This window comes from Odocoileus virginianus, unplaced genomic scaffold, assembly GCF_023699985.2.
Source record: "Odocoileus virginianus isolate 20LAN1187 ecotype Illinois unplaced genomic scaffold, Ovbor_1.2 Unplaced_Contig_1, whole genome shotgun sequence".
In the NCBI taxonomy this organism is placed as follows: Eukaryota; Metazoa; Chordata; class Mammalia; order Artiodactyla; family Cervidae; genus Odocoileus; species Odocoileus virginianus.
The window spans coordinates 5660453-5674502 of NW_027224318.1; the positions used below are offsets into that span (position 1 = coordinate 5660453).

At 39.2% G+C, this 14050-nt stretch overlaps 2 long non-coding RNA genes across 2 annotated transcripts; one reads left to right on the plus strand and one right to left on the minus strand.

The window, feature by feature from the left end:
* Positions 1–9282: 9282 nt before the first annotated feature.
* LOC110145323 (uncharacterized) lies at positions 9283–10097 on the minus strand. The gene is made up of 2 exons (XR_002316179.2): positions 9989–10097; positions 9283–9651 (listed from the first exon to the last, which is right to left on the minus strand). It is a non-coding gene; the product is annotated as an uncharacterized lncRNA (long non-coding RNA).
* A 96-nt stretch (positions 10098–10193) lies between these two features.
* LOC110145324 (uncharacterized) lies at positions 10194–12268 on the plus strand. Its single transcript, XR_002316180.2, has 2 exons — positions 10194–10475; positions 11881–12268. It is a non-coding gene; the product is annotated as an uncharacterized lncRNA (long non-coding RNA).
* The last annotated feature ends 1782 nt before the right edge of the window (positions 12269–14050 follow it).

The following is a 14050-nucleotide window of genomic DNA, read 5'->3' on the forward strand; positions in this document are numbered from 1 at the left end:
CATGGACAGAGGAACCTGGCAGGCTACAGTCCATGGGGTCACAAAGAGTTGGACACAACTGAGTGACTAACAACAACAAAAGGAAACACTAATAGTGTTGAATTATAGAGACTGTATTTACTATCATTAGCTCAAATAAGAACTGAACAAAGTGACTTAAAAATTGGGTTTTTAGTATAAAATAAAACAAAATGACTTTTTAAAATTGGATTTTGAGTATAAAATGAGCTTAATATAAAAATATTTGAACAGTATATACTTTTATAAAGTAAAGGGTAGCTTTTATTCCACAGAATTCCAACCACTGTACCGCTGTCCTTTTAATATAATTGTCCATCCAGTCCTAAATCATTTTCCTTTAGGTCATGGTTGATTTTGTTTTGCAAGCCGGGTTCACGGCTGCCTGTGTTTTCTTTGTCAGTGCATGTTTGAGATTTCCTGTTGCCTGCAAAACAGGCGAATGCCCATTGTATGTAACTCCAGGGGGCATTTGTCACCTAGGATGAGGTGTGAATGGTGCCTCCAGAAACACAACTCACCTTGCAGTGTCTGAGATTGTGTCCTCTGGAGTTGTACAACTCAAGACCCTGCTTAGAAAGCTCTACAATTTCTGTGTCACATATTTCCTCTCTCCTAATTCTGAGAAAAGTAATTGATATGCCTTCTGTGATGGGTTTAATTTTGCCCGCTCCATTCATGTGTTAAAATCCAAACCCCTAGTACCTTAGACTGTGACCTTATTTGGAAACAGGGTTGTTTCAGGTTTAATTAATTAAAACAAAGTCATTCTGGACTAAGGTGGCCCCCTAATCTGATATGACTTGGTGTCCTTATAAAAGGGGGAACTTTGGATACATATATGTACACATGGGGAGTACCATGTGGAGATGAAGGCAGAGATGAGAGTGATGCAACAGAAGCTAAGTGCGATGGTTAATTTTATGTATCAAACTTTACTGAACTATGGGGTACCCAGATATTTTGTCAAACGTTATTCTGCGTGTGTCTGTGAGGGTGTTTTTTGGATGAGATTAACATTTAAATTTGGTAGATTTAGTAATGCAGGTTGCCTTTCATAATGTGGGTGGCCATAATCTGATCAGTGATTGGCTTGAATAGAACAAAATCATTGACCCTCCTATGAGTAAGAGGGAACTCCTCATAAAAGGAAAAAAGAGAGAGAGACAGAACCCCTTCTGCCTGATTGAGCTGAAACATTGATCTTTTCTGACCTTCAGATTTGGACTGAACCATCAGCTCAGACTCTCCAGCCTGAGCCTACTGACTTTCAGACTGTAAAATTAGACCATCAGCTCTCCTGCTTTCTCAGGCTTTTGGACTCAGGATCTCTAGCTTGCTGACTGCAGGTTTGGAACTTCTTAGCCTCCATAATCACATGAACTAATTCTTTATAATAAATCTGTCTGTCTATCTGTCATTATCCATCCACCCATCGTATTGGTTCCATTTCTCTGGAGAATCTATTACACTAAGGAACACCAAAGATTGACAGCAAATGGTTAGAAGCTAGAAGAAAGGCCTGGAATAGATTCTACCTCACAGCCCTCAAAGGGAACCAAAATTGCCAAACTGTTCATCTTCAGCTTATAGTCTCCAGACTATGAGACTATAAATTTCTGTTGTTTAATCTACTGAGTTTGTGGTAAATTAGTATGCCTTTTGACACTAAAAATTACAGAAAAGAATTTTAAAACCAGCCTGATATTTTTCCCCTTGTAAAAAATGACATTTCCAGTTGAGAATCGTGGTAGGAATTACAACATCCCATAGGTTAGTGCTTTGTTCTCTCCCTTTCATATCTGTTGCCTTCTTCTAGTAGTTTTTATTTCTTTGTGGTTTTTTTTTCTGTTCTATATCCTGGTATCAGACTTTTTTTCTTCTGCACCATCCATTCTGATTCCTGATGCTTCTAATAATGTTTCAGCAATGGCTTTATTTTTTCCTATGTTCACAAGAATTTTGTCAGTTCATTGTTGTCAATTTCTCCCCTTCTTTAATTTCATTTTCTCCATGAGTTGAAATTTCTTACTAGTATTAAAGAAGATTATGACTAACTTCTTCTTATACTATCTGGGAATAATTCTTTTTTCTAGGATTATACTTTCTCTGCTTTTTGAATATCATTGTTGTATTACGTTACTCTCTTACGTCTGTTTCTTTTTTTTTCAATAGTGTCAACCTATCGTTTCATAAACTTTTCTGCTCACTCGTTGTTTAATCACTAAGTCATGTCTGGGAGTTCCCGAGAAAGAATATTGGAGTGGGTTGCCATTTCCTTCTTCAGGGGATCGTATTAAAAAGCAGAGACATTACTTTGCCAACAAAGGTCCATAGAGTCAAAGTCAATATATATATATATATTTTTTTTTTCCAGTAGTCATGTATGGATGTGAGAGTTGGACCATAAAGAAGGCTGATCACCAAAGAACTGATGCTTTCAAATTGTGGTGTTGGAGAAGACTCTTGAGAGTCCCTTGGATTGCAAGGAGATCAAATCAGTCAATCCTAAAGGAAATCAACCCTGAATATTCATTGGAAGGACTGATGCTGAAGCTGAAGCTCCAATATTTTGGCCACCTGATGCAAAGAGCCAACTCATTGGAAAAGACCCTGATGCTGGAAAAGATTGAAGGCAGGAGGAGAAGGGGATGACAGAGGATGAGATGGTTGGATGGCATCACCGACTCAATGGACATGAGTTTGAGCAAACTCTGGGAGATGGTGAAGGACAGGGAAGGCCTGGTGTTCTGCAGTCCATGGGGTCGCAAAGAGTCAGACGTGACTTAGCGACTGAACAACAACAATGAACCAGGAAGAAGACCGTCACCCGACCATGCTGGCATCATGATCTTGGACGTCCAACCTCTAAAAGTGTTAGAAATAAATTCAGTTGTTTATAAGCTTTCCAATGTGTGATATTTTATCGTAGCAGCCTGAATGGAGTAAGACTGTCACCAAGCAGACAAAGGAACTCTATCATTGGCCTCCTGCTCATTAACCATCACACTTATCATTTTAAGCCATTCCCAGTTCCCCAGACACCTCATGGTCTCTTTTCCGTCTTGACCTTAATCACTTTGCATGAACTGCCCTTTGTCAGTACTAATCATTACCTAGACTCTAGGGTAATGATTAATTTAAACATGTGTACTCTAGCAGCAGTAAATACCAAGATTCAAAAACAACTACTACTAACAAACTGTACCTTAGGGCAAGATACTATACCTATTTAAACACTTTTTCCTGCTATAATACAGAGTAGGTAACAGGACTGAACTCATAGCTTAGCTATAAGAATCTAATGATATAATTCATGTAAAGACTTTCAAGAGCTTGGAAATGAAATTAATTTCCTCCAATTTAATACAAGGATCCTGATCCTCTCTCTCTGTTTTCAGTAGTGTATAACCTAATGCAGTGGGAGCTGTTTTGTTACAGCAGTGGAGTCTTTAGTCTAGAACAACAAATAAACACATAATTGAATTGCCATTCTTCTTTCTTCCTGCACAACATTGTGAAGAATATTTAGCATTAGTCAAATGACAAGAGAAATCTACTTTGTTCTTTTAAAATAATAGACTAGATATAAATTGTAAAGCATCGTTATTCTAAATTTGGCTATTTCAGAGGAGCCTGGTGGGCTACAGTCCATGGGATTGTGAAGAGTTGGACACGACTAAGCCACTAACACTAAGCTAAATATGATAGAGACAAAGATAAAAGTGACAGAGACAAAGAGAGACTAAGATGCACTTTGTTGGGAAGATAAAATCAGTGTCAGAAATAGGCTGGAAGAGAATGAAGTCCATTATAGCACACTAATAAAAATCATGAAACTGTTAACTAATATTAAGCAGCAGCACAGCAACCTAAATGCCTAACTAAAAAGAAAAGCCAGAATGTCTGGATAGTAGATTTACACTACATTTGTCAAACAATGTTACAAACAAATAAGAAAACATGTTTATTGAAAATGACATGACTCTCTGATGCTACTTCATTTCTATGGTAACAACAGAGAAGAAACATAGTGAGAAAAAACAAAAATGAAACACATGTGGCTCCTCAGCCTCTTGTGCTCATCAGAGCAAACATAGAAAAGAAAAAAGCTTTTCTACCCAAAAAGCTTTATCATTAAAAAATATGATATAAAGTATTACCATATACACTATGGGTTTAATATGAAATAAGTAATTCCATTCAGAAGAATTGTATCATCCTGATATGAAAACATATTGAAAGAAAAAAATTAAACATTTTATTAACAAAATGTAATGATTTTGACCACTACACTGGCTGCATTATTTTAGTGTTTCTAGCCATCAGGCAGTGAATCTCCACTAGACAAAGGCAGAAGAAAGTGAATAAAGGAAATATCTTGACAGAAATTGTGTTTGGCTACTTTATCATAGGGGCTTCCCTGGGGACTCAGATGGTAAAGAATCTGCCTGTAGTGCAGGAGACCGGGTTCCATCCCTGGGTTGGGAAGATCCCTGGGGAATAGACTGGCAATCCACGTCAACATTCTTGCTTGGAGAATTCTATGGAGCCTGGTGGGCTACAGCCCGTGGGGTCTCAAAGAGTCAGACACAACTGAGTGACTAACACTTTCACTTCATCATAAGATGTGGTATTTTTTGTGAGTTTTGAGAATTACTGTTGTGTGTTTGTTAAATATGATTTCAAACCCACTTGTTTTAAGAATGAAGCTGTTTTGCTCTGAGAGTAAATTTGTTCACACTGAGGAAGCTGTGTCAGGATGTTATCATTGGTATCTATGGCTGTCGTAGAAGTAGTGTTAGTCACTCAGTCATGTCCGAGTCTTTGCAACCCCATGGACTTTAACCTGCCAGGCTCTTCAGTCCATGGAATTCTCAAGCATACATTAATTCCGCTATTGACTGGCACTGCTGGGTGCTTATCCATAAGAACACAAGGAGGAGCGACTATGACTGGAGAACATTTAAGCTTTAAATACCAAGAGGTGTGAACAGTATCTCCAGAGTGTTCGGTTTGGGCAAGGCAGCTCTTTGCGGATCTAAATAATTCTCTGAAGACTTTGTGTTGAGGGGTGGGCAGGAGTTGGGTAGAGGTGAAGATAAGCTCCCGCCTGGACCAAATGATTCTTTGCCTGCCTGCAGTGGCCTAAGGAGATGGCTTTGGCTGCCAATGTAGTGTCTTTCTTTCCTAGCAACGTGCTCTGTCCTCCAGTATGGCTTCTACTTTCCCTAGCAACGTGGTCTAGCAACATTTTGCCCTGGCAGCTGGGCATCTGCTTGTAGCTGACTAAGCCCACTCTCTGGAGGGCCTGCTGTAGAAAGGTGCAGCTCAACTAAATTTGGACTTTATTCATCTCCCTCTTGTCTGGAACCATAGTGTCATTACTCTAGTATTGATTTGAACTCTTATTTCTTTATTGGCTTTTTAAGAGACATTATCCTGTATGCTATTGGATTGTGAAATTACTCTATCTCCCACAGTGAACCTGTGTTACATGAATTGTCAAATACAGTCTCAGTCTCTGAGCATAATTTTCTGCCTAGAAACAAAACAAAGCAGTTATGTTTTCCCCAAGCATACATGTTCTCAACAAAAATGACAGTTTTTCAAAGATGACTTTCATTTTAAAGGTACATATTTCAGAGACTAGTTTTACTGTTTTAATGAAAAATTAAATCTGTAACAAAAATAAATATTTTGGTTCTTAATTATGTAACCATGTTTTAAAAAATGATTTTTCCATACTCTATCTTAATATTTTCATTTGATTAGTCCTATAAACTCTAAGGGTCTCCCCGTGGCTCAGTGGTAAAGAATCTGCCTGCAATGCAGGAGCCACAGGAGACACAGGTTCCATCCCTGGGTGGGAAGATCCCCTGGAGGAGAAAGTGGCAACCCACTCCAGTATTCTTGCCTGGAGAATGCCATGGACAGAGGAGCCTGGAGGGAAGGGCTACAGTCCATAGGATTGCAATGAGTCAGACACAACTGAAGTGACTTAGCAGCAGGCGCAGCAGCAGCATAAAATCTAAAGCTAATGTATTAAATCACAAATGATCAATATAAAGGTATACGGCTGAAATTTTGTTTAAAAATTATTATTTACTGTATATAATTTGTCACAAACACTATACACATGTTAAGAGCACATAAGTAGAGGTCTAAGAATATGTTTTTAAAATACATTTAAAAATATATTTTAATGAATCAATGAATATATGTTGACTCAGTCAGTAAAAGACTGTGTGATCTGGAAAGTATTAAATCATATGGAAACACGGTCACAATATATTTCTGAATTTTAATTCTGGTTAATTCTTGAGCATGGATGCAATTATAGAAGATTCCTTTTTTACATTTTTCACTGGTTAAAATTTCCATTGAAATAAAATGATTTTTAAAATATGAGATATAATTGTCAAGCTATTAAAAACTACAAAATATAAAATTCAAACTGTAAAAATATTTGTGAAATGTAATGTGTTAAGATGAAACTAGCCAGAGACACAAAGAGAGTGGCTGCCAAGAATATCTGCTTTGCTGAAACCTCATTGCTTGCATGAGTCCTATTATTAACAGGTAGACTGGCAAACCAAATTTTGGCAAGAGGCTATAAAGGACTAGGGTAATTCTGAGGATGTAGAGTGGCCTGGGAGAGGATTTGGGGAACCTGTGAGAGAGAAGACACTGATACCGGGGTGATAAATCTAACAGTAGTTAGGTGAAATTTGGGAAACTGGAGGTTTATTTTTAGCAAGTTTAACTGTGTGATATGTGATATAATCTCTTCTTATCTTCACAAAACTTTAGTATCTCTGTGTCCCTTCCAAGTTTCATTGAAAAATTATCTATGTTGTCATACATTGTCATACATTGCCACATGTAAATTTACAAAGTATAGAAAGAATCTATCAAAGGCAATACAAAATGAGTTCTACAATTTAATATTTATGTGAATGATTGACTCTGAGGAATGACAATTTATTAAATAAATAACTTCATTAAATACTTTTATTCATTTATTAAATAAAACTTAAATACTCAGTAGTCATGTGGATATTCTATGACCATATATTCAGCTATAGTTTTAGCTAATTTGAATATAGATAGTAACATAGTATTTAAGAGCACTGATTTTAGGTGAAGCTCTGCTTGGGTTTGAAATCCATTTTTGCAAAATACAGGCTTCTCTCATAGCTCAGTTGGTAAAGAATCTGCTGCAATGCAGGAGACCCAATTTCAATTCCTGGGTCAGGAAAATCCCCTGGAGAAGGGATAGGCTACCCACTGCAGTAGTGTGTTTTATCTTAGGCATATTGTTGAAGTTATTTGAATTATAGCTTCTTTAGCTGAAAGACTAGCTAAGAGTACCTACTCCACAGCATTATTAAAAGGACTATACAGTACCCATGAAGTATTTGGCACAGGACCTGAGAAATCAATAAATCTTAATTATAATGTAAGCTCCCAACCCAGGAATTGAACCGGGTCTCCTGCATTGCAAGCAGATTCTTTACCAACTGAGCTATCAGGGAAGTTCTTTCAATGAGGGCAGGAATATTATATCTTTTGATCATTGTTGCGTGGCTGGCACACAGAATCGTGAAGAAATATTTGTTGGATGAATTGATGAGTATTGTTATTATCAGTAATTATTTCGATAATTAAGGTACCAACTTAAATATATCTGGAAAATATGTATACAGGGAATATATGATATTGAGGGAGTTTAACACCTTTTGCCCCCTGTGCTCTCTCTCTCCAGTTCCTGCCCCTCTCCATCCAGGCTGAGAGCCTCTCATTGTCATTTAAGATCTCCATGGGAGAGTGAGGATAGCAGGGTGAACCAGCCCTAAGTACTCCCTGGTCGGTGGATCATTAACTATCCATTTTTAGGTCTTTGGGCTACAAAACTGACAGCTGGCCACTAAGGTTATAATTTAGCTTCCAGGTAGGACTATGGTCAAATTTATCTCACCTTTCAGTGATAAGTTGGCTATGTTGGACAAAATGCTCCTTCATCTGAGCAAACCAACAGTAGATGCTGCCTGTGGAAAAAGTGGAGGGTTGTTTATTCTGTTTGTCCACCCAGATAAATCCTATTCCCTTCTCTCCATGGCTCTGTGCCCCAGAAGGCTGACATCCATACACTGCTGTTGCCATGGTTTTCTTTCCCTCTGGCTAGCGGATACATTGGCCAATGAGAGGCAGCATGCAGAAATTAAGGAGCCAGTATGTCTCTCTGTGGCTCTGTGTGAGGCACTCTCCAATTAGCCTAGTTCCTGAGCCTCACCTGCATCCTGATCCTCTGTTAAAGCTGCATATAGCCTCCACAAACATCTCATGGTAAAAAACTCCTTTAGAAGGATCCCAGCCATATCTCTGTGTGTGTGTCTCTCTCTGACTCTCTCTTATTCTGCCAGTCTTTTTGAATTTTGTATTTTCTACCCTTTCCTACCTTTTTTTGAACTTTGTGATTCTGACTTCTGGAGAAACAAATCAAGTCCTCCAAGTGGACACAGCCCCATAGCTCCTGCCTCTCAGCTCAACCTGTCCTCCTCTCAGCTTAGCTCCCACTCTGAGTACCCGATTTCCCAGCTTCCCATTTCCAATGTATCCCAGTGGGCGTCATGGCTTTCCCAGCTCATCTCTTGGGGAGCTATCTTCACTGGCATCACTTCAGTCTAATGGATTCTGTTCAACCTACTGTGGCCTGAACAGGTGTACTTCACATGGTGCACATAAGGGACCTGAGGATTCCACTTCTTTGGGGACAATGACAAGTAATACCATTAGAAAGCTCTGAATGTATGTTCCCATTTTTAAATGCCTTGTGTTATGATTTTTTATAGTAAATAGAGCCAACAAAGATGATTTGATGCTGCAGAATATTTAAATGATATTCTCATGAGCATCAACATTTTAAAAAGACTGTCTTAAATGCCACCACCCCCCACACCTCATGGCCTGTTCTTAAACAGTGTCTTCTCACCAAGATAAGCAAACAGGTTTTAGAGCGCAACATAGTGGGTGTCTTTCCAAAAGGCCTAAGGGAAGAGATGGGTCCTTGAGTGACTTAGAACTATATAATGTCCCTTGATTTTTTTTAAATTAAAGGTGAAAGAAATCAGACATGCAGTGTGATCTCACCATCTCTGCTATGTCTGAGAGCCTCTGCATAGACTGTTAGGATGAACAGAATCCCCTCTCCAGGGTAACCCAGCAAAACTGTATTGGCATAAACATATGTTGAGTCAAAAGGGGTGAAAATTCAGCTTTTATTTTAACAGCTGAAACAAAGGAGGATTTCGCTATTCCAATTTTTCTTTGCTTTTTTCCCTAAACTTATGGGCATGGTAGGTAGATATTATGACTTTTTGACAATAGCCAACTCTATCCTGTGTGTGGCTTATGTCAGCGTCCCATCTGGACAAATCCACGTCATTTCTGTGCCTCCCCAGTTGCCTATCAAGTAAAAAGGTCACCACATTTTTGGAGACTCTGCGGGATTTTGGGTGTTTTTCTTCCTTCTTGATGGTCAATGTAGGTGTGTTAGGATTGACTTCAGGGCTTCCTTTATCCATGAATGGTTGATGCCAGTCTTCAGCAAGAGAGTACAACCGAGAAGGCCTGAAAAAGATGATGAAATACACTTAATCCAGCGGACCCAGGGGCTTCTTCCCTTCACAATCACATACACACCCACCCACCCACACACACACACACACACAACCCCCCCCCCCACACGTTCCCAGCAGTGCTCATAAGATATTGCTTTGGGGTCTCGTCTGACTTGTCCAAGGTTACAGAGAGATGGGATTGGAAATAACCAAGCCTGTATCTAGAGCCTGTGCTCCACATCACTTCTATATAGAGCAAATGACAGTTTCATAACATCCCCCACTTGTAGGGTTGGAGTTTATCAGGTGGACTAGTATGGTGATGGTAAAAAACCATGTTACTTTACTTCGGTATGTCTGGATTGCTTATCACCCAGAGTACTCAGGTTTCTCTGAAAGGAGAGTCCTGAAGAGACTGCAAGAAGTTAGCAGGAGTACTCTCTCTCTTTCCCTGTCTTATCCCTTGTGTGAGAGCCTGGTTGGTCAGACCCAGGAGGAGTCATGATGACTCACAATGCCTCTCAGAACTTTTTTACTTCGTTGCCGTGGATACCACCAGCTAGGTTATCTCTGGTGTGAGGCTGAACAGTGAGTGACTGAGAGGTGCTAGAAAAAGGGGAAAATACTACCCATATTTGGGTACCATCTTCATATCTGCTCCCTGGAAGGATACTCAGTTCTCTTGGCCTCGGCGATCTTTCCTGGCTCATTCAAAATCTCTCCCATGAAACGTTTCCTGTGTTAGGAGTTAAAACACCCATTGCATATCCATAGGTCTCCTGGGCAGTATTCAGCAGTTTTGGCCTCAAGTGCCTAACAGGAACTTGGCCTCAGGTAGAATTTTCTGCTTCTTTCTCAATCTCTAAATACAGCCTCGGCCACAGCTCTGAAATGCACAGTTCATGTCATAAGTGGGGTGTCTAATTGTAGAAATTTTGACTATGAGTAGCCATACTTCTCGTGCCATATTACCTTGCAAGTCTTTGATACAGAACAACTATATAGTTGACATTGATGAGTGATCCAAGTGGGTATTGTTTAGTGTCATGACATGGGTTCTCACAGGCTGTAAGAGGGGTAATTGTGAGGACAGGACTCTGTTGGTAGTGGTGGTAGTGTTTTTAGTTTTTGTTTTCTTTTTTTGTTTTTTTTTTGTGTGTGTTTTTTGTTTGCTTGTTTTTTGTTTTGTTTTTGTTTTTATAGTGCTTTCCTAAGAATCTAGCATGAGTATTATGAAGAAATTTGATACATTCCTACACTGGTGACCCTACTGTTGTCAACTTCATGTGACAACTGAAGAGACTGAGGCAAGGAGGTCTGTGAGATGGACCCAGGTCACACACACCCTTCTTTGAGAGGCTCTGTCTTTCAGATTTCCTCCCATTTCACATAGCATCATGGAAAGCGACTAAAATAGTGTGTTCAGTGTCTAAAAGAAATTGAAGAGGGATAAGAGCTATTATTAGTGTACAGTATTTTATTAACAAAAAGGTAGCAAACTTGTCTTTTTCTTAAGGTATTGCCTTCCTGGAGTATTCAAGGCAAGTAGATCAGGAAAGATTGTTGATATAAGTTAAACACATAAAAAATAGATTCTGCATATGCTTCTAATAATTAGGAAATAGAAATAAAATATCCTATTCAAATGGTATCAAGCAGTGAAAAACATCTACAAATATAATTAACTTTTAAAAGACATAGGGAAAACATACATGAAACTTTTTATGAACTTCCTATGTGGACACTTTATAATATATTTAAGTAACTTTCTTTTGGAAAGGAAGACTAATTTTTGGAATGATATCAATTCTTCCCTAAATTAATCTATGAATTCAGTGCAATCTCAGTCATAAATCACAAGATATTGATTGTGTGTGTGGAACTGAGGAACTAGATTATAAAAATACCTTGAAGAGAAAATGTGAGGGATTAGTCTGGGGGGGCATGTGATGTCATACAGCATATTAAAATTTACTCTATAGAATTAGCAGTTGAAACAGGAATTAACAAATGTTAATGGAAAAAATAGAGATTCTAAAAATATTTTCATATATATGTGGGAATTAAATGGTAAAGCAATCAGATGTTGCCTCAAGGCAGTATTTTATGACCGTGTGTGTGTGTGTGTGTGTGTGTGTGTGCGTGCGCGTCTGTTAGGGAAGATGGAAATGCAGAGGGGCTTCTGGAACCACTTGGTATTTTTCCTACTGGTAATTCTGGATTCCATCATCTTTCACAGGTTTTCTCAGTTGTGTTCTCTTGCTGAAGCCCATCTGTGGCATCAACCAGTCATGGATAAAGGAGCCTCTGAAGTCAGTCCTAGAAGGCCCACACCCATCGTCAGAACGATGGCAGATGAATACCTAAAACCCACTGTGGCCTCCAGAAACAGGCTGATGTTTTTACTTGGTAGGCAACTAGGGAGGCACAAAAATGATGAGGCGCTGACAAAGTGGCTGTGGGGGCTGACACAAAACACACCAGGGTGGAGCTGGCCTTTGCCTAAGCACTATGTGACTTACCCACCTACAGCCCCTGAGGATTATGGAAAACACTCGAAAATGGGGTGGATCAACAAAACTTTCCCCTGTTGGGACCATTAAAATTGAAGCTGTGTTTTCACCTCTTCTGGTTTGATGTGTTTTTTGTTCATGGGCCGCCTGTACCTCTGACCCTTCTCCCTGCTACCCAAAGGTCACAAACATGTGAAGTCTGGTTACTCACCTTTGGAGAATGTTGACTCACTTAGAGGCTGGGGGATTTCAGTTTAGAGGGGCCCTCTTGAGAGAAGTTGGAAAATCTGTTGCATTTACATGTGAAAAATGCCCTCATTAGTATTAGGGGGGATTAGGGCTTCAAGAAGGCCACTTGGGGGTCTTGATTTGTCTCCTCTGAGGTTCGAGAGAGACAGTGGGAAGAAGTCAGAACCATAAATAAATTTAAAATGGGAGAGACTGGGAGGATAGGTGTTGTTCTCTGTGTGGAAGCTGTATGTCAGGGAACTACATATGTACATGATCATACATCTGGAACTACATACATCAAGGCACAGAGATGTGGTCTTTAAAGTAGCTATGAAAAACCCTGCCAAGGGAAAAAATTTAAACAGTCAGATTTGAACAGCTGCTAAACTTCACCCCATGGACAAAGGAGCCTAACAGGGTTGCAACATGGGGTTTGCAACATGGTGTTGCAATGAGTGGGACACAGTTTAGTGACTAAACACCACACTCCCACAAAGTTGACCCAGATAGGGGGACTGGTTGTGACCTTGACCTCTTGTTCTTGTGTGCAACAGACCCTGGGGGACAAGTAGGTGAAAAGGGGGAGGGAAGCAGATGCTGGCTGAGCCCCAGTGGAAGCATCATGCTACACCCTGCTTTCCTTTCCTACTGCAGGCTGCAGCCTGGGCCAGGCCTGAGAAGGGAGAGGCTTTGACACTGAAAGAAGATTAGAGTTGTGATTATTACCTTGAACAGGACATATAAACTACTGAATACCGATTGTGAGGAATGCTAAAGTCACCAAAGACATTCTATTATCTGAGAGTGCTCCAAAAAATCATCAGGCTGACCCTGGGACTGATGATGGGGAGCAGAGAAAGAAGAACCCAAGGGCATTGGGAGGGGTTAGAGAACAAAATTATTGTTTTTTTTTTAATGGAAAAAATGATTGTTTTCTCTCTATCACAGGGACTAAAGAAAACACATTTTTACATAAGGAACAACATGAATTTATTGTTTTTACCAACTGAATGCTATAGTAAAGATAGAGTTCAGCTAATTTGAGTGATACAGAATTAACACAGCCAAGTTAATGTGAAGCATGGCATGAATCTATGCTTATGGCAGTGGTAACTTTGAACCATGTCATTAAATAAAAGAACAGAAGGATTAAAACCTATAAAAGGCCATTTAACTTAAACAATGATTCTGGAAGTTTACAATTAAAGATCATTAGTAATTAAAAAGGCTTCACTTAAATCACTTAGATTTAAATTTAAGAAAATTTAGCATTTAATTGCATTCATGTATATCAGCATTCTTAGAAATAGAACACAATTTAATTTCTCTGCTTTGTAAAACTAAAATATGTCTATCACTTAATAGTTGGAAAATAAAAGACTCCATTGGGCTTTGGTTTCCATATATATTTATTTTGTATGGACAACAGTGACTTTTCACCATTTCCTTTCCAGTAATTCCATGATTCTGAAAATGATTTCATTCATTCATAGCAAAAAGTTCAGCAAACCTTTTAGTATTGTTAACATTTTCACATATGTTTGGGGATATGTGCTGAGTTGCTCAGTCATGTCCGACTCTTTGCGACTCCATGGACTATAGCCAGCCAGGCTTCTCTGTCCATGGAATTCTCCAGGCAAGAATACTGGAGTGGGTTGCCACGCC